The sequence below is a fragment of the Nyctibius grandis genome, chromosome 26, assembly GCF_013368605.1.
Source record: "Nyctibius grandis isolate bNycGra1 chromosome 26, bNycGra1.pri, whole genome shotgun sequence".
NCBI lineage: Eukaryota > Metazoa > Chordata > Aves > Nyctibiiformes > Nyctibiidae > Nyctibius > Nyctibius grandis.
Window position 1 is genome coordinate 1,986,613 of NC_090683.1, and position 19,612 is coordinate 2,006,224.

Sequence of the window (19,612 nt, forward strand, 5' to 3'; positions counted from 1 at the left end):
GTCCATTAGAGAGCTGTGGCTGCGGAGATGTGAAGTTGATGAAGAGCTGATTCTCTTCAACAAGAAAGTGTCACTTACTTTAGATTTAGTTTTAGTCCAGAGCAGAGCTACCGACACCAATATGGGAGAATCCACCAGCATGCAAAGAACTTCTTTGTCTTTAAGGAAACATTTTGGTTCAAGCGAAATGACCCATCATTCAACCTTCCCTTCACTGGAAATGTTCAGCCCATCAAAATTAAACATAACATGAAAGCAGGAATTTCCATGCAGAATTATGGTGTTTGGAATGGTGGGATCCTCAGTTTCGTGAGATCGGCTGCACATTTCTGCCTTTCCAACGCAAGGACTGCAGGACCCAGCTACATCGCAGTAACCTTCACCTAACGTACACTGAGAGTCGCCCGGATCTGTTGTTCTGGCAACATTTAACTCAATAAGTTTCCATTGTTTGAAATAAAAGTCTATGGACACTGACACGCATCTGAAAAAGGCAAAATGTCAGCAATTTCAGCTCATTTAAGTCATGCCAGAAAGTGCATCTGAGAGAGACTTCATTCCTTGTATTTGTCATAAGTTCACTCCAGCACTTCCAGCGGAGGATGTGCGATGCAAAGAACCCGATGCCCAGCTCCGACAGCAGCTGGCTCCTGCGAGTTAAAGTTTAGCAGACGCCGACATCCAGGAAGAATAAAGAAGAATTTGGAGCAGGTACATGGGAAAAAATATCAGCTTTAGGTTAAGAGATTCACTGCAGGAAACCTCTTGAGTTATTTTAACGTGGCTGTTGTTTAAGTACAGACACAGAATCACAGAATCAATCAGGTTGGAAGAGCCCTCTGGGATCATCGAGTCCAACCATTGCCCTGACACCACCCTGTCAACTAGACCAGGGCACTAAGTGCCATGTCCAGTCTTGTCTTAAACCCCTCCAGAGATGGTGACTCCACCACCTCCCTGGGCAGCCCCTTCCAATCGCTAATGACCCTTGCTGAGAAGAAATGCTTCCTAATGTCCAACCTGAACCTCCCCTGGCGAAGCTTGAGGCTGTGTCCTCTTGTCCTATTGCTAGTTGCCTGGGAGAAGAGGCCGACTCCCACTGCGCTACAATCTCCCTTCAGGTAGTTGTAGACTGCACTAAGGTCACCTCTGAGCCTCCTCTTCTCCAGGCTAAACACCCCCAGCTCCCTCAGCCGTTCCTCGGAGGTCAGACCCTCCAGGCCCTTCACCAGCTTGGTCGCCCTCCTCTGCACTTGCTCCAACACCTCAACGTCTTTCTTGAAGTGCAGGACCCAGAACTGGACACAGGATTCCCCTCTCCAGCCATGTGTGGGTCTGAATACGAATTTAAATATGGGATTAATTTCACCTCATTTCAGCTTTCTCATCTAACTGTGACGGCCTCCCGCCAGCCAGGGAGGGCAGAACCGCACCTCGGAGGAGCAGTTTACGGTACCAACCTTAAAATCCTGCCTTCAGGTGAGACAGTTGAAGTGTGGCAGGGATGGACAGTGGGGCAGGAAGAATGGAGGCAGCTGGAAGCGCGGTGACTGGTGAAACACTCCCAGCAACACCTCCGTGCCCCCAAGATGTACAGCGCGGTATAAAACAGCCAAGTTTTAGGAACAGCCTCACTCCAGGCTGTCAAATCCCAAACACCTTCGGAACGTACGATGTCAGGACTCATTTCGTGTCATTTCATCAATGACTGACAGCGGGACTGAGTGTACCCTCAGCAAGTCTGTGGATGACACCACGCTGAAGGGTGCAATTGATATGCTTGTGGGAAGGGATGCTGTCCTGAGGGATCTCGACAGGCTGGAGGAATGGTCCCATGTGAAAGTCAGGAACTTCAACAAGGCCAAGTGCAAGGACCTGCATGTGGGTTGGGGCAATCCCCAATGTCAACAGACTCAGGGATGAATGGTTGAGAGCAGCCCTGCAGAGAAGGACTTGGAGATACCTGAGGTTGAAGAATTGGCCATGAGCCAGCAACGTGCGCTTGCAGCACAGAAAGCCACCCGTGTCCTGGGCTGCAGCCAAAGCAGCGTGGCCAGCAGGGCGAGGGAGGAGATTCTCCCCCTCTACTCCGCTCTCATGAGACACTCCCTGCAGTGCTGCGTCCAGCTCTGGGGCACCCAACACAAGAAGGACACGGAGCTGTTGGAGCGAGTCCAGAGGAGGCCACGAAGATGCTCAGAGGGCTGGAGCACCTCTGCTATGGAGACAGGCTGAGAGAGCTGGGGCTGTTCAGCCTGGAGAAGAGAAGGCTCCATGGAGACCTTCTAGCACCTTCTAGTACCTGAAGGACCTACAGGAAAGCTGGAGAGGGACTTTTGACAAGGGCATGGAGTGATAGGACAAGGGGGAACGGTTTTAAACTGAAAGAGGGGAGATTGAGATGAAATCTGAGGAAGCAATTCTTTGCTGTGAGGGTGGTGAGACACTGGCCCAGGTTGCCCAGAGAAGCTGTGGCTGCCCCCTCCCTGGCAGTGTTCAAGGCCAGGTTAGATGGGGCTTGGAGCAACCTGGTCTGGTGGAAGGTGTCCCTGCCTGTGGCAGGGGGGTTGGACTGGATGATCTATAAGGTCCCTTCCAACCCAAACCATCAATCTGGCTGGAAGGCCTCTCCACCTGACCTCTCCACCACAGCTGACGGACAGCGCTGCCAAGGCAGACAGGCCAATCCCCCCTTTCCTAGCCCACCTCACCCTCCCAATATAGCTTGAGTTACCCTCCCCTGGCCAAGCTGACACGTGGGTACAGGCTTCAGCTCACAACAGAGTGTTCCCTGGAACAGGGGTGAGGTGCAGCACACCAGCACGCCTTCCAGCCCCAAGACCCAGCTCCCAGAGGGGACCAGGGTGCTGAAGCTCTTGGGTCCCTCTGAATTTCAATAGTTCACCAGCACCTCCTCGGACAAGGTTTGTCTCAAATAGCATCTGTAGGAGAAAGACTTTGTAGCCAAAAGGCAGCCATTAAGGGGAATATATTATAGGAAAACTTTTTTCCCCCTTAAAACATAACCACCCATGTCCTGCTAATGAAATTTGATTAATTTATTAATGATATATTTGTTTTGTTTTGTTTTTAAGCAGTTTAAAAAGACGTGTGCTGAGAAGAAAAAAAAAAATCAAGAATAAATGCATGGCAATGCTGTTGATAATCAAAAGAGGTTTCATGCTGCATGAAAGTGAAATTAGGCCCACAGGCGAATTAGAATAGGATTTGAATTAGGATGAATGAATAATTAGTATTATTCATTCAAATCTCATTTACATTGAAATGTAAGAAATTGCATGATTTACAATTCCTTGTGAGGAAGCATGGCGGGTCCTTTTTTTTTTTTTTAACCCTGAAAAATGAGTAAGACTTTACAGTTCAAGGGAGAAAGTCGCGGTGGATCCAGCCCCGGCAAGTTACCAGCACACGGCAGATCCCAGCGAGTACTGTGCCGATGCCTCCTGCCTTCCCAACACAGAATCACAGAATCAACCAGGTTGGAAGAGCCCTCTGGGATCATCGAGTCCAACTGTTGCCCTGACACCACCATGTCAACTAGACCAGGGCACTAAGTGCCATGTCCAGTCTTTTCTTAAACCCCTCCAGAGATGGTGACTCCACCACCTCCCTGGGCAGCCCCTTCCAATGGCTAATGACCCTTGCTGAGAAGAAATGCTTCCTAATGTCCAACCTGAACCTCCCCTGGCGAAGCTTGAGGCTGTGTCCTCTTGTCCTATCGCTAGCTGCCTGGGAGAAGAGGCCGACTCCCACTGCGCTACAACCTCCCTTCAGGTAGTTGTAGACTGCACTAAGGTCACCTCTGAGCCTCCTCTTCTCCAGGCTAAACACCCCCAGCTCCCTCAGCTGTTCCTCAGAGGTCAGACCCTCCAGACCCTTCACCAGCTTGGTCGCCCTCCTCTGGACTCGCTCCAACACCTCAACATCTTTCTTGAAGTGTGGGGCCCAGAACTGGGCACAGGATTCAAGGTGTGGCCTCACCAGTGCTGAGTACAGAGGGACGATCCCTTCCCTAGACCGGCTGGCTACGCTATCCCTAATAGAGGCCAGGATGAAACCATCCACCCTCTTGTCCGACACGAAGGGAAGGACATGGGGATCTCACTGGGATAAAAGAATTCATTGCTCCCACCCTCTTCCACCATTTGTGAAGTGGGTTCAATCACCACCAACTTTAATCCTATGTTTTTCAGAAGTGTTTACAGCGCTGTGCAGCTGAAAAAGAATAAGAAAACAACTGTATTGAATTTTATTTTTTAATCTAAAAATATAGAATATTTGGGAGTGAAAAGGTTGGGACTTTTTGGACAACACACTGCTTTTTCAAGGGAATACTCGGTCATTGGCAAGCCTCAGAGAATGGGTTTGAAAAAGCCACAGCATCAATGTCAATTTGGAAACAATTTCTGAATGGTGCCTTCAAATCCCAGGCACGATAACAAGGTTCTGCTGATCCCCAGCCCAATCCCCTCGAGTCTTAAAAACCCCTCGTTGAATTATGAGACCGCAGAACCGACGCAGGATATAAATAGAACACTAAAATATGGGTAAGAGGCAGAGATATAATAAGATCCTTGTGCTGTCAAAAAAATAAAGCCGTCAAATCTGTATCTTTTTGAAAATCCACATATACAGACGCACCTGAGTGTTCAGCTTAAAGCTAAACTGGAATGTGCAGACAGGACACGACCCTCCCGCAGCCTCAGCGCGCCCTCCAGGTGACACCACCACGGAAAGCCAAGTGACAGCTTTAGCAACACGCCCCCGCAGTGACACAACTCACATGAAATCGCGACGTGTTTTGGGCTGGCCAAAACCAGCATTTACTACACCGACAGCAACCGCACTCCTCCGGGGAGCTGCATCCCCGGGGCAGCCAGCCCAGAGCACGCGAGAGCCCGGCTCCGGGAGGGCAGCGTCCGTCGGGGCAGCCCGTGCCGCAGCGCTGGGGACGGGACGCGCTGCCAGCCTGACTCGAGTTCAGGTGAGAGCAGACGCCTGCGGGGACAAACGGAGGCTGGGCTGGAGAGTCTCTGTTATCTCACGAGATGTTTGGAGGCCTGTTTTGGGGTGTGTGTCAGCCTGAATCCCTTGCTCAGCATCCAGTATCCCTTCCCAAGGAGGCGAATGAGGTGTGCCAGCGTGGAGGCTGGCCTAACGAGCTCCCAAATGTGGCATTTCTGTAGTGACTCAGGACGGAGCTGTCAGATGCTCACCAAACCTGAGCAAGGCGCTCTGCAGATCCATCCTAGACTTGAGGGATCAAGAAACAGAAGCAAGCCCCGGGTGATGCTTGCACTCAGGTGATGGGAAATGTAATAACGGAGAAAATAAAGCAGTTGGCAGATTCCATGGCGAGACACGTGTAATTTGACGGTCTTTGCAATGAAACGCTTGATCCTCAGGGCAACGAGCCACGGTCAAACCGCCACGGCATCGTGCCAAACCTTGGTTGTACCAGCGCAGCACCGCGACTGAAGCTTGCAGCAAGCAACCCCTGTCCCTTCACAGCGCAGCTTGTGGGTTGGGAATAACCCACCACGTGAAGAGCTGCTACCCTGGAGCTCAAAACCAACCCGGGAGTTAACTCTGCCTGAGCTCACCAGAGCTCTCCCCTCTCACCCATCTCTCTTTTCTAGAGTCTCACACACTTCAAAGCATTTCCCTACAATAAAGTCTAACCCTACTAAGCCCAGATGGTTTTGAGTAGCTCCTCTATGAACTAGCCTCACACAGCCTCAGCAGGTCCAGCACGACTTCCCGACCCGGGTCCTGCCCTGCTCTTGGCCACAGCGTTGCCACGCTTGTTCCTCGCTACGTAGGAGCCGGTAACATACAGCAAAACTCTTGCCCTGCATAATTTAGTTGGACATTGAAAACAAGGAATTACAGGGTAGGTAAATGGGCAGGTTTTTTTTTTTCTTTGCAAAAAGTTTGAATCTGAAGCTCAAGCCATACCAGAGGAAACACCCAACACTGCTCTTCTGAGATCAAATGTTTAACCAAAACCTGAGCTCTCAGATTGCCAGCCCAGGCTGTCTGCAGACCACGTCTGCAGGCCGGGGAGGGCTATTCATACCCTGAAAATCCAAAGATTGGGAGGGTAGGCTCAAGAAAGACTGCTCCTACCAACCGAAACGGCCATCAGACTGGATGAGCGTAGTCTCAGTATGGATTTAGGTCCCCAAAACACTCCCGACTGTGAGCTGTCAGTTCCCTTTATTCCACACCAAGTGGATCCTGCAGGCTTTGCCACGAGATGATCATATATGCACAGCACTCATCTCCCAAAGACCAAATCCTCTCTAGGAGCTGCTCCCAAACTAGATATCCATTTGATAAGACATCACATGCTCCTTAGCTCAGGGCTATTAAACCCCAGTTCCGACACACAAAGCGTTACCGCTTGCCAAAACACTTCAGAGATCAAACACACCAAACGCCCAACAAGTCCAAGGCTGCGACATCTTTGTAAGCAAGAGAACTACCCATTTACCTCAGTCATTTATTTCTATTTTGAAGATGCTTAACCTCCAGGTTCCTTTGTATCCATACATGTTACCTTAAGAAATGTATAATATTTCACCAACCCGTCGTTTAAACTACCATATTCTATCTCCCAAAGCAGGGTCAACTAGAGCAGGTTGGCAGGTCCACGTCCAGCCGGGTTTTTAATACCTCCAAGGATGGGAAACTCCACAAGTTCTCTGGGGAACCTGTTCCTGTGCCTGAGCACACTCACAGTAAAAAAGCTTTTCTCATGATGAAGTGGAATTTCTTGTGTTTCAATCTGTGCCCATCACCATTCCCTGGGTACCACTGGGAAGAGTCTGGGACGACCGCAGCAAAGCAATTTTTTCTGTAAGAATGAACGTAACAGAGCGGGGACAAGTTACTTGAAATACACGGGCAAGTGACACTGCGACCGAAGATCCCTCCCGTTCACAGTGCAGGACAACTGCCCAAACCAGCACGGGCTGCTGCTCTGCAGTCACCCCCATCACACCCTGGGCACTTCCACTAGCACTGGCATGACAGAAACACAATACATGATTAAAATATGAAAAACATTGTACTGCTGACTATTGCACCTGTGCTCTCAGCAGTTATTTTAACAAATATGGGCAATGGCAGAGGAAAGATGGGAAAGACGCAGTGGGGATGATGCAAAAGGCGGGTGTTAAGTGACCAGCACCACTCCAAAGCAACCGAGCGCGATGGACAGCGGGGCTGGGGCTCCTGCGCACACCTACCGATGAACCCCCCCACTCAGCTCACTTCAGGACACGCTCAACGGCTGGCAAACAGCGAGGGAAAGAAACTGCAGGGCAGCGTCGTCACGCAGGGCTGCACCCCGAGACACCGGGGCAGAGCGGAGCCCGGGCAAAGCAAAACAGCTCACGGACTCGAAGGGAACAGGAGCACGATGCCCTCCCTGACACCTTGGACGGGCCCTGCCGCGCCGAGACCCAGAGCACTGCAGCAAGAGCAGAAGGGAACATCGTATTTTCCCCAGACAGGGGAAGAAGGTCCCCAAAAGGTCTCTGGTCCAAATGGAAGAACATTGGAGTACCGTTGGGTGTCTCAAAGGCACTGAGGGACACGTGCTGCTGGACAGCAACAGCCCTTGTGCGGGGCAGGGCGTTCGTGCGCTTACCGGGGTCCCTCCGTCCCCCTCGCAGCGAGGGCTGGGTAAGGCCACACCGTTCCAGTCAGGCACCGGAGTGATTTCTCCGTCTTGACGTGATTAGCGATTCGAATAACCCCAACACCCCTTTAACTACTCCTGATTCCCCCTGCAGCCAACAGCACCGCAGCACTTCCCCACCGGGCTCCTCCTGTATGCTCAGAGGGATGAGTGTCAAAAGCAAACGACACTCTCGAGGCACTGACCCAAATATCACTCTCACGGCCATTTCGGGAAAGGAGAAGGAAGGCAAAAGAGAGCAATTCTGTCGGCTCCGGTACGTCAAAAGGCTCTCACTCGGCTGAGCTGGGTACAGTCGAATGGGGATGAACACCTAATTCATGCACCACTATATTATGACAGTCAAAAGAAACAACGATAGTGTTTGCTTCAGAGACAAGCCTCAAAAACCAGTATGAATGGCCTGCAAATAAAACAGATACCACGTACAGTGACAGTCTGCCACAATGTCCCCAATCACCCATGCTGCAACATTTAAGGATGGCAGTTGTTTCACTGTGACCCAAATTAAAATAAAACAGATTTTTCTTTCCCAGCTCTGTCATCTGGTCCAGCACAAGACACTGTGTCACCCTAAAATTGCACCAAATTCATCTAACGTTTTTTTCAACAGCAGCTTTATGACTAAGCTTTACAGAGAAGGAAGGACGTTCAGAAGGCGGACGAGGATGTTGCAAACCCCCATCACCAACCGCTTGACAAGACATCCAGCACTTGGTATAGCTCTGCTAAACCTGGTCAGGACTTTACACTTGCTGAGATGAAGAGGACAAGAGAGCTTTGCAGACCTCTGTGATGTTACATGACTGTGCGTCTCCTTAAGCAGAGAGCACTAAACTCAGGAGGCTGGTAGCCAGCCACGCCAGAAGCCCATCTTAGAATCATGGAATGGTTTAGGTTGGAAAGGACCTTTAAGATCATCAAGCCCAACCGTTAACCCAGCACTGCCAAGGCCGCCACTAACCCATGGCCCTCAGCACCACATCTACACGGCTTTTCAATCCCCCCAGGGATGGGGACTCCACCACTGCCCTGGGCAGCCTGTGCCAGTGCTTGACAACCCTTTCAGGGAAGACATTGTCCCTGATCTCCAATCTAAACCTCCCCTGGCACAACCTGAGGCCGTTTCCTCTCGTCCCATCACTTGTTCCCTGGGAGAAGAGAATGACCCCCACCTCGCTACACCCTCCTTTCAGGCAGTTGTAGAGAGCGAGAAGGTCTCCCCTCAGCCTCCTTTTCTCCAGGCTAAACACCCCCAGGTCCCTCAGCCGCTCCTCATCACACTTGTGCTCCAGACCCTTCACCAGCTTCGTTGCCCTTCTCTGGACTCACTCCAGCACCTCAAGGTCTTTCTTGTCATGAGGGGCCCAAAACTGCACCCAGGATTCGAGGTGCGGCCTCACCAGTGCCGAGTCCAGGGGGACGATCCCTGCCCTTGCCGTGCTCCCCACACTAGTGCTGATCTTCTCACTGTCGCTTACCTGTACGCCACAACAATCTGTGAGGATGGTGTTGGGAACGCCTACAGCCAAGGACAGAGCGACAGCGTCTTGCCAGACCATCAAACCCCTCTCTACAGTGACACGGTGCCGGGCACACACAGCCACACACTGCGCTCCTCCCAGATTGCTGTGCAGACAGCAAGGGCTCCACTACAACAAGACAGCAGCAAAAACACAAGCTTCCAGGCAAGCTCGTGCATGCTCCTGGCAAATACTGGCCTGCTGCTTCAACTTCTCTCGAGTGCTACTAAAGCACAGAAATAATGGAAGAGCTTTGTTTCAGTGAATCGGTTTGAAGTACGATTTGTTTTGAGAAAAGGAGTGTAGTAAATCAGAGCAGATTATACTGGCATTAAGATTTTACTCCAGCTTGAGTTCAACAGGAGTCGGAACAGTTTTATTTTGCCAAAGATAAAATTTAGAATATAAACACGCACATAAATTCACTCTGTGAATTATTTCTTAAAAAAAAAAAATCATTTCCTATAGTGAAATGAGAAACCCCAAATTGTCATTTTCTGAAAGACTTGAATACTTTTCTAGACCCTCGTGGGAAGAGACCTAAAGCACTCGCTGATTGAACTCCCTACGCTCCACCACACCAGCTGAAGAACACACATACCAACTGGTTCTTTTCTTTCTGAGAATAGCCACAAATAACTTCTATTTTATGAGAGGAAGCTACAAGTCCTTTTCCCACCATGCCTCGTGCCACAGAGAAAGGCACACTCCACCAAGCACAAAGTAGCAGGCAGGTTATTTTTTGCCAGCCGACTGCTTGACATGGCCATGTATTTTATCAGATTTATTATCAACAGAGATTATGAAAATTAGCAGCAAATTTAAGGCAGATTAGCCTTGCAAACGCATGTAAACTGCTTAAGTCAGGCTTGTGACTTGATATGAGAGTGTAAATGGGACGAGGCTATGACATACACTGCTTTTTGGTCCTGCTGGGGATGGAGAAAAGCATGCTGAGATACTACAGGCACAAGTGTGGGCAACGCGACAGTGCCAACTGCAGTCTACAAATACCTGAAGGGAGGTTGTAGTGAAGTGGGAGTCGGGCTCTTCTCCCAGGCAACCAGTGATAGGACAAGAGGACACAGCCTCAAGCTTGGCCAGGGGAGGGTCAGGTTGGACATTAGGAAGCATTTCTTCTCAGCAAGGGTCATTAGCCATTGGAAGGGGCTGCCCAGGGAGGTGGTGGAGTCACCATCTCTGGAGGGGTTTAAGAAAAGACTGGACATGGCCCTTAGTGCCCTGGTCTAGTTGCCATGGTGGTGTCAGGGCAATGGTTGGACTCGATGGTCCCAGAGGGCTCTTCCAACCTCATTGAGTCTGTGATTCTTATTTCCAAGCTTTCGAGATTTCAGGAGGGTGGTTACACATCTTGACACAGCGTCGTTAGTTACTTGTTCTGTACACATCCTCTTCAAGCTCCAAGCAGGAGACAGCAGATCACCGTCATTTAGCAAGACCACGGAGAAATCACAACTCGCCGTCTCAACACAAAGTGGGCATCAGCATAAACTGGATTATAAAGCACTGGCCAGGTCAGCGGTCTGGCCTTAAAAGATCTTACTTTGAAAAATATCCAGAACACCAAAGAGTGTAAAAAACCTTACTTTTCTAATAATTAAAAGAAAATGAGACAAGCATATAACAACAGAACCTGCACCAACAAGAGAATCTCCTGGTGGCCTCTGCAGCCTTTGGACAACCTGGTTCACTCCGAAGTCTGGCTAAGGCAAGCCTGGATACAAGTAATTTCCCATCTGCGTTACCAGAATGAAACATTCACAGGAAAATATGAAGTAGAGACAAAAAATGTTAACTCACTTGATTGCTTTAGTGATGAACGCAGGCACAGACTTCCTATTCCTCCTAGCACACATTCAAAGATCTGTCACCAGCTACACCAGCTGTCACTTCACCAGTTCTCTGAAGGGTTAAATCACTGGTGTGCACACGGGGCCCAACCATTTTCTAATGGAGAGCTGAGGAGGTTTGATTGCAAAAATATTCTTAGTACAAAGGATACTTGAGCATCTACTGTATCACATCTCCTCATTCACTGGAAGAAAAGGGGGATTAGCTGCAAGCAAGGTAACTCCTAATAAGAAACGTAGTAAGTGATGGATTCTCTCACTAAGGCAACTCCTACCTACTCTGCCAAGTTCATAGACTCACAGACTGGTTTGGGTTGGAAGGGACCTTAAAGCCCATCCAGTTCCAACCCCCTGCCACAGGCAGGGACACCTTCCACCAGACCAGGTTGCTCCAAGCCCCATCCAACCTGGCCTTGAGCACTGCCAGGGAGGGGGCAGCCACAGCTTCTCTACGCAACCTGGGCCAGGGTCTCACCACCCCTGTGGTAAAACATTTCTTCCTTATATCCAGTCCAACCCTGCCCTCTGTCAGTGTAAAACCGTTGCCCCATGTCCTGTCATACAGGCCCTGGTAAAAAGTCTCTCTCCGTCTTTCTTACAAGCCCCCTTTAAGTACTGAATGGCCACAGTAAGGTCTCCCTGGAGCTTTCTCTTCTCCAGGCTGAACAACCAACTCAGACCCTCTCCACAGCAGAGCTGTTCCAGCCCTCAGACCATTTCCATGCCCCTCCTCTGGACCCGCTTCAACAGGTCCATGTCTGTCCTGTGCTGGGGACCCCAGAGCTGGACGCTGGAGGGGGTTCACCAGAGCAGAGCAGAGGGGGAGCATCCCCTCCCTCGACCTGCTGGCCACGCTGCCACCATCTATCCTATGTCTAAAATAGTTCCTCCCCCATCACTCTGTTACCACTTCAGATACCCACCGGCATCCTGAGGGAGCCTCCCCGCAGAAGGTCACCACCAGGAACGGGTTCATTTCTTAACGCTACTGAAAGAGACGACGATGCCACACAGGAAAAGTGACGTGACTTCTTCACACACCTCCCCACAAAACCAGAGACAGACCCAGCCGCCTCGCCGGCCTCATTCCTCCAGGGACTCTCTGGGAAACCAGCTCACGCTGAAGTGACTGGCGAGGAGGTGACAGAATAAAGAGCTAAAATGAAGAGTAGCGGGCAGGGAGGACGGGGTGGCATTCACCAGAGAGGTTAACGGAGCTCGGAGCTGGAACCCTGGTTACAGCCTTTCTTAAAATCACCTCGGTACACGGAGGCAAGTGTCATGTCAACTCTAAGACAAGGGCTGCGAAGAAAATCCTGGTAAACTGCAGCCTCCAAAGCCAACATTCATACAGGACTAATTAGTCAATGTTATACAGACTAGAATTAGTGGACAATTGATATATCTGTATAAATATGGTATAGCGGGGGGAAAAGTCATCGTGGCTTCTGTAAAGGGACTTCCAGCCTCACAGCAGGCTCCAGAGTACCTGGATTTTTAAGATCTGTGAGTCTCTCTCATCCAAGGCTTCTCGTAGGGACACCAAAAGGCCACACCGGAAAAGGGACTGTCCCTGCGTGGATAAACAACTGGGGGAAAGATAACAAAGAGTAGGAGTAACCGGTCATTTCCTGCAAGGGAGGGAGGTCGCAGTGGAGTTTCACAGGGAGAGAGGCTGGGACCTGTGCTGGACCAGGACGTTGTTTGAGTAAAGCACAACAGCGAGGCAGGTAGGATGCGGCCAAGGATATTCAAGGCAAGGAAGATAAGTAACCATGAAGAACAGCAGAAGGACCTTGTAACTCTAAGTAACCTGGTGATAAAATGGCAGATGAAATTCCATATACATAAAGTCATGCACACATTGAATAAAAATATAAATCTCAATTTCACACTAAAAAAATATGTGCCCTGAGATGGCCTCAGCCAGCAGGAGATCTCGGGGCCGTCAGGCTGCTCCATGAAAGCTCCAGCACTGCTCAGCACGGTCCAGAAAGTCATTTCACCAGCGTTGGGGAAGGACGAGCACATGAACAGCGCACACCACTGCATCACCGTGAGCAACCGTGGTCCACCCACATCCCGGCCACGGCGTACGGCATCCAGCCCGGCCCAGCGCGGCTGCTTGACAGGAGCCAGGAGCGAGGGTCTCCCCAGGGGGCTGTGGGCAGAGCACGGCAATGAATCAGCTAAAAGAGAGGCGCCAGCGAAAGCCAACAGGAAAAAAATTGATACCTCAAGGTACTAATCGTTAAGTTACAGTCGACTGGTATTCAGTGTTTACTTGTCCGACAAATCTCACACAACCGGCACACTTGAAGGGCAGCAACGATTTATTCCTGTCGATAACTCTCCAGCACAATCCTCCAGGGAATTGGATTTTGGAGCCACCCCGATCGATAACAGTGTTGCCACAGATTGCAAAGAGAGCAAGAGCAGGCTGAGGAATACAAATCGAGCTGGGTATGGCCACAGAGGTGGACGTGTCAAGTGAACTGTCCAGGAGGGAAGATTTTGCATGAACCAGGGAATAAAGAAGATCATTTCCACATGGCTACATGGAAGATCAGTGCGTCCTTCCTCCCAAACACTTCCATTTGATTTTACTTTGTTAATATCCCTGTTTCCACTACAAAAATTCTTCTCCTTCTAAAAACAGTTTAACTACATATTTGAATGTCAGCTAAGTAACTCTCGTGAATTAATATCTGCTGTAATTAAAATTCAGCCATTTCTCAACTACTTAACTATGTTCACCGTGAAAATCAGGAGATTTTCAGATTTTTAGGAGGAGACGCTGCATGCAAGGCAGCACACCTGCAAGACACACATGAAGAACCTTAATAAGTTTATTTTTACGCCATTTAAAAAAAGTATTAACATTGGGGCCAGCCCCACGCGCACGATCTACCACCCAGCCCCTTGCCTTCTCTACCCTCAGGCCTCTGGGTTACGCAGTGTTACTTGTCAGCTGCGTCCCTGAACCCGTAACAGAGCGAGGCTTCCAGGAGTTAACCAGGAGTCAGAAACTCACCCTCGAGGTAGCATGGAAACCATCTACACACACGAAACACATCACCCTTCCAGGCTCTCTACTATTTTAAGCACAAGAGAGATACAGAACTTTAGAGATGATGATTTGTTATACCGGAGTCTGGCACGGCTGCACCACTCACGAGTGTCCGACGCTGGGATGTCACCGCAAGGAGGAGTCAACATCCCCTGATGCCGCAAACATCATCACTCAGCCCACAGCTGTGTATTCCCGAGGCGCACCACAGCTAGACCCAGGTTTAGACCCAGAAATCATCAGGTTTAGACCCAGAAATTCACACCTCGAATCCTGGGTGCAGTTTTGGGCCCCTCACGACAAGAAAGAGCTTGAGGTGCTGGAGCGAGTCCAGAGAAGGGCAACAGAGCTGGGGAAGGGTCTGGAGCACAAGTGTGATGGGGAGCGGCTGAGGGACCTGGGGGGGTTTAGCCTGGAGAAAAGGAGGCTGAGGGGAGACCTTCTCGCTCTCTACAACTGCCTGAAAGGAGGGTGTAGCGAGGGGGGGGTCGGTCTCTTCTCCCAAGGAACAAGCGATGGGACGAGAGGAAACGGCCTCAAGTTGTGCCAGGGGAGGTTTAGATTGGAGATCAGGGACAATGTCCTCCCCGAAAGGGTTGTCAAGCACTGGCACAGGCTGCCCAGGGCAGTGGTGGAGTCCCCATCCCTGGGGGGATTTAAAAGCCATGGAGATGTGGTGCTGAGGGCCATGGGTTAGTGGTGGCCTTGGCAGTGCCGGGTTAACGGTTGGACTCGATGATCTTAAAGGTCCTTTCCAACCAAAATGATTCCATGATTCTATGATTCTAAATCATCAGGTTTAGACCCAGAAGTCATTAAGTTTAGACCCAGCAATCATTTTTCCACGTTCCTTCATCAGTTTAGCTCGATCAGAAAAGCAAAGTGGAAACAACCGGCTCCAACACGCTGCATTTTCTGGAAAGGGACCTTTAGGAGAGATGAAGCGCTGTGCACAGCTACCTACAAGGCAAGTAAAACAACCCTGGGAAAGAAGATTTAACGGCCCAGGGGAACACAGCAACGGGTACCCAAAAGAAAAATAATCCAATGTAATTGTCAGCCACCTCTCCAGCCCCACCGAACGCAATATCCGTACCAAAAAGAACAGTAAGCGCAACCTGCTCGCCATCCATATGTATGTCTTCTCTTAGTACTTCAACAGTATCTCAAACGAGGTCAGGCACGCACACTCAGAATTGTTTCCTGACAAATTTGTAACTAAAAAGGTGGAACTAATATCCGTAAGAGCCGAAAGCTGGTATCATGTCCTTATTTAGGCAAAAAAGCTGGCTGACTCCAACGATTTTCATCTGAGCAAGGTAATAAGGAGAAATCCTTCACTCCTGTGTAAAAATGTAAATCCCAGGTCAGTGAGTCACTTAAGCACATGCCTAATGTAAAGCCTGAAAGAAATCCTGCTCATCAGCAGGCTGCTCGCATATTTACAGTTAGGCACGGGCTTAAGTACCTGGATGATCTGGAAATAACCCCGTAGCCGGCGGAAAAGAGACTGAAACAGGCTGGTTGGTGAATTAATCACAGTGGTATGAACAGAACTGCTAATACTAAACAAGGGGGGGGATTATGTGTGTGTGTGTCGAAGCATCTGTTCAAGTTTAGGCATATAAACCATTTTTCAGCCCAATGACTCCATAGGGAAATGCCTCATACATCAGCTCGTCTGACTCAATTTTTCCATCACATTTCCCTTAAGACAGTTTTGTCTGTAAATATACTATTCGTTTTTTTTCCCAAATATAGCTTTTTATTTCTAGAGTCAGAAAACCTTGTCACTTGTGTTATTACTTAAAGCCCTGGGATCTAAATGTAACCATTAAGGAATTATTAGCCAATGTTGAGGTACAGATCTAAGTCATCTACCTTTGCAGAAGGAAAAGGGAATTATTTTTGCTACAATATTGACCATTTTCAGTATTTTCTTTACCATAAAATACCTCGTCACGTCACAACTGCCCAGCCATATGTCAGTTCAGCCCATAGGGCATCCGGGAACTTTTGCCTTAAATCTTTGTTTGAAACAAAAGAAAACCAAGTTGTTAAAAATCCCACAGCTGGGGGAGAACCGTGCGTCACTACCGCAGCAGTGGTAACGGTTCACCGTTACGAGGAGGTCAGGAAAGGAAATCTAACATTTGCCTTCTCCCCCTCCGAGGAGCGCTTTGAAGGTAAATTCATTTTTAACAAAAAGCGAGCAGCCTACCACAACCAGTGTGAAGTGGTTGAAGTGATGAAGAATGGCCAGTGAATAGATAATTTAGATATTTAATAAGTATGTTTTTTTTTCCAGAGGCAGAATTTAGACATCAAGCAACACTGAACAGAGCAAGTGAAAGGTGATTTAATAGAATTTGACCATTATTAACCACAACTTGAGTCAAAAAAAGCGTAGCACATTATTACACGGCACAAGCACGGGACAGTGGAATTCCACTCCTGCTGCTTGCGGGAAGTGCAAAGACCAGCTGGAAAGGCTGATAACGACGCGGTGTTCTGCAATAAAATATCACTGACAAAGCACGGCAAACGGGGTCGTTTCTGTCCTGGTTTGGCCCCCTCGAGGGGCTGACCGGGCTGCGGCCCAGCGAGCGGTTTTTGGAGGTGCATCTGTAATTCAGGGAGTCTGCCGATGCGCTGGGCAGGGGTGCTAGGAAGGATCGTGCTTGCCCATGCAGGTCAGCAGTGTTAGAGCAAGCGTAAGGAGAAGGGGAAATGTATGAAAAGTAGGAAATATTAATGGAACTTTTTTTCACGGGAATAATTTACTTCCTATTAACTGGTTTAAAAACCAAAATAATCTGGAGCACAAACTCTATAAAGCACTTTGTGGAGCGGCAGCACAAAAAACAAAAGCTGGAAGCAGGGTGGGAAGCAAGAATCACCTTCCTCCTAATGAGACAGCAGCGCCCATCCTCTCGGACGGACCACAGAGCGGCCAGACAACAAAGGGGTCCATTATCTGCCGAGGCTTTTACTCCAACTCCTTAACAATCGTTACCCTTGTCCGAGTTCTCTATTCAGAGAATCTTGTCTGAGCAACTGGCAATAACGAGGTACCTGCCGCAACTCGCCGATGGTTAAAAAAGAGACAGTGAAAATCTGAAGTGACGTTAGGAAAGAGCCCCAAACTTGCCTCCCTCTTCCCAGCTCGATGCTAATGAGGCTACAGACCGATTTCATAACTTTTCTCAGCCACGCAGCGCCTCGCAGGTACTGCTGACTGTGACGGGAACGCTGGCAAATCACCAAAATTCAACCTGATGAGCACAGCCTGCTTGGGATCCCCCGTTCCCGGCTCGCACAGACCCTGCTGTGCTTTAGCAGCTCTCGGGTGAAAGCTCACTGCGCTGTAACGAGTCCTCGCTCCCCAGCATCGCAGCTCGGGCAAAAAAGAAGCGGCAGCCGCAGCACGAGCGCCTGCTGGCTCCGGCACAGGAGTGTTGGTAACCTGGTCCACAACGTACCCACCAATGTAGGCGCTTTCAGGATCAAACGACTCCTGACAGCACGTTTCTAGGTTGCTTTGTTGGTGTTAAGTGGCTGAATGACACCTACGTACAATTGCAGGCACTACATCATCCTTCGCTTGGCAAAAAGTGATGCTTTAGGGAGAGTTTGGGGGTTTTTTGGACTCACAGAAGTTGCTGGCAGGCAGTAAATGACTAAGTCAACAAGTCTGCGTGTTAAAATTCATTGCAAACTCTCCATCAGTGTTTTCCTCTTGAATCTTGCCCTTGTCAGCTATAAAACCACACAGATTAAAGCCAGCAAAGACCTTTTCATAAGATAAAGTTTCACCTAAGTAACACAATTCTCAAACCAATTGCCTTTTGAAACACAGAAAATTCCTCAGAAAAAAACTGTGTCTACAGTTAAAACTCTTCAGTAGGTACTAAAATCTTTGCTAAATTCTTAAAATTGGTCTAAACTTGCCTGGCACCTGATCACTGCCTTGCTACACCTTCGTCCTCTCAACCGCGCTCATAAACTGGTAACAAGTTTGCTTTTAACCTTCCCTTTGTTAGGAGAGCTGGAAGTCCTCACTGTCAGCAGGCTTCCCAACCCTTTCGGGGCTCCTCTCTAACTCGCAGTCTGTGACCCCGATTTTTCAGTTATTTACTAATATTTGCATCACTTGCACGTTATCTGTGACGACTTGGATGTTCGCTTCGAAGTAACAAGCAGAAGCAATCACTAATGAAGGGCTAAGGATGGGTACCAACGGAAGCCATCTAGAAACCAGGTATTTCATGACAATTCCTCATTTATCATCATGCATTCAGACCTGTGGGTTGCTTTAAAAAGCCCAAAAATCTTAATGTTGTTGCATCAATTAAGAGAACAGTTTTTTAAATGAAAATATTATCTATTAGGTATAACTCAGTAGTCCACTGCATCAGGGATAACACAAACTTGCAATTCTACCCTTAAAAGCACTAAAGGCAGTCCCTTCGATAAGGGTACAGCCAGCCATTAAGATTTCTTTAATAACTTTTCACGATTCAAACTGACCTAAAACTCGATCAAGCCAGTTTTAAAAGCCACAGCGAGGATGAGAGAAGCTGGGCGATGACCCCAAGTCGCCACAACGAACAGCAGCTGGACGCGTTTTCAACGCAGCTGAAAAAAACGAGGGTCCTTGTAAAACAAGTTTCACTTCAATCTGAAACACAAACCTTCAAACACATGTGTGAAAGCGTATTAAAATATGCTCCTTGTCTCTTTTTGCCCCATCTTGTGCCGTTTCAATACAGAAATGCCCGTCAAACAACCGTTTTTCAAGAACTACACTGCAAAGGGCTCGTTTTCTCACAAGGAACCACAGAAATGCTCCCAGGGCAGACACCCACACTCAGCACAACTGACCCGGAGCACGCAGCCACGCTGCCCGCTCCCAGCACACCATCAACCCCAGCTCACCTGAGCTTCTGCTCCGAGCCCCCTCGCCTCCTCCTCGGCCGCAGACATGGTCAGAAGCCCCTGGCCATAAAGGATCCCCCGTTGCGCTGTCGCACGGAAAATCCCTGCGCTCAAACTACTCTACCTCGGCTTTAATCATCAGGAGCGTCAACTCGTTAGGAGCTTTTGCCGCTGACCAGAGAGAGAGGAGAAGGACGGACGTCGAGCAGCCTGCGCATTCGTCAGACACTGAAAATATGTAACGGTTCACCCCACCCACCGCCAAGCCCTCCGGATCCGCTTCAGTCACCAGCGCGACACGAGAGGGAAAACAAAACATCGTCCCCTCCTGCTTTTTTAGAACAGCAGAAACACTGGAGTTAATTTTAGGATTGCTGGAAATACGGGACTTTCGGCTGGTTGCAGGCATATGGGGCGAATAAGGAACGGCACAATAAGGCTCAAATTACCTGGGTGCTCGTATACTCATTTTCTTTTAAAA

The 19,612-nt window shown here is 49.2% G+C and overlaps 1 protein-coding gene across 4 annotated transcripts in view; it reads right to left on the minus strand.

The window, feature by feature from the left end:
• The window catches only part of GJC1 (gap junction protein gamma 1), a 30,645-nt gene extending 11,329 nt beyond the window's left edge, over positions 1-19,316 (minus strand). For all 4 annotated transcript variants that reach the window (XM_068418580.1, XM_068418579.1, XM_068418576.1 and 1 more), the window contains exon 1: positions 19,132-19,316. The gene's annotated coding sequence lies outside the window, so the exon portion shown is untranslated. The remainder of the gene's footprint in view (positions 1-19,131) is intronic.
• Positions 19,317-19,612: the final 296 nt, after the last annotated feature.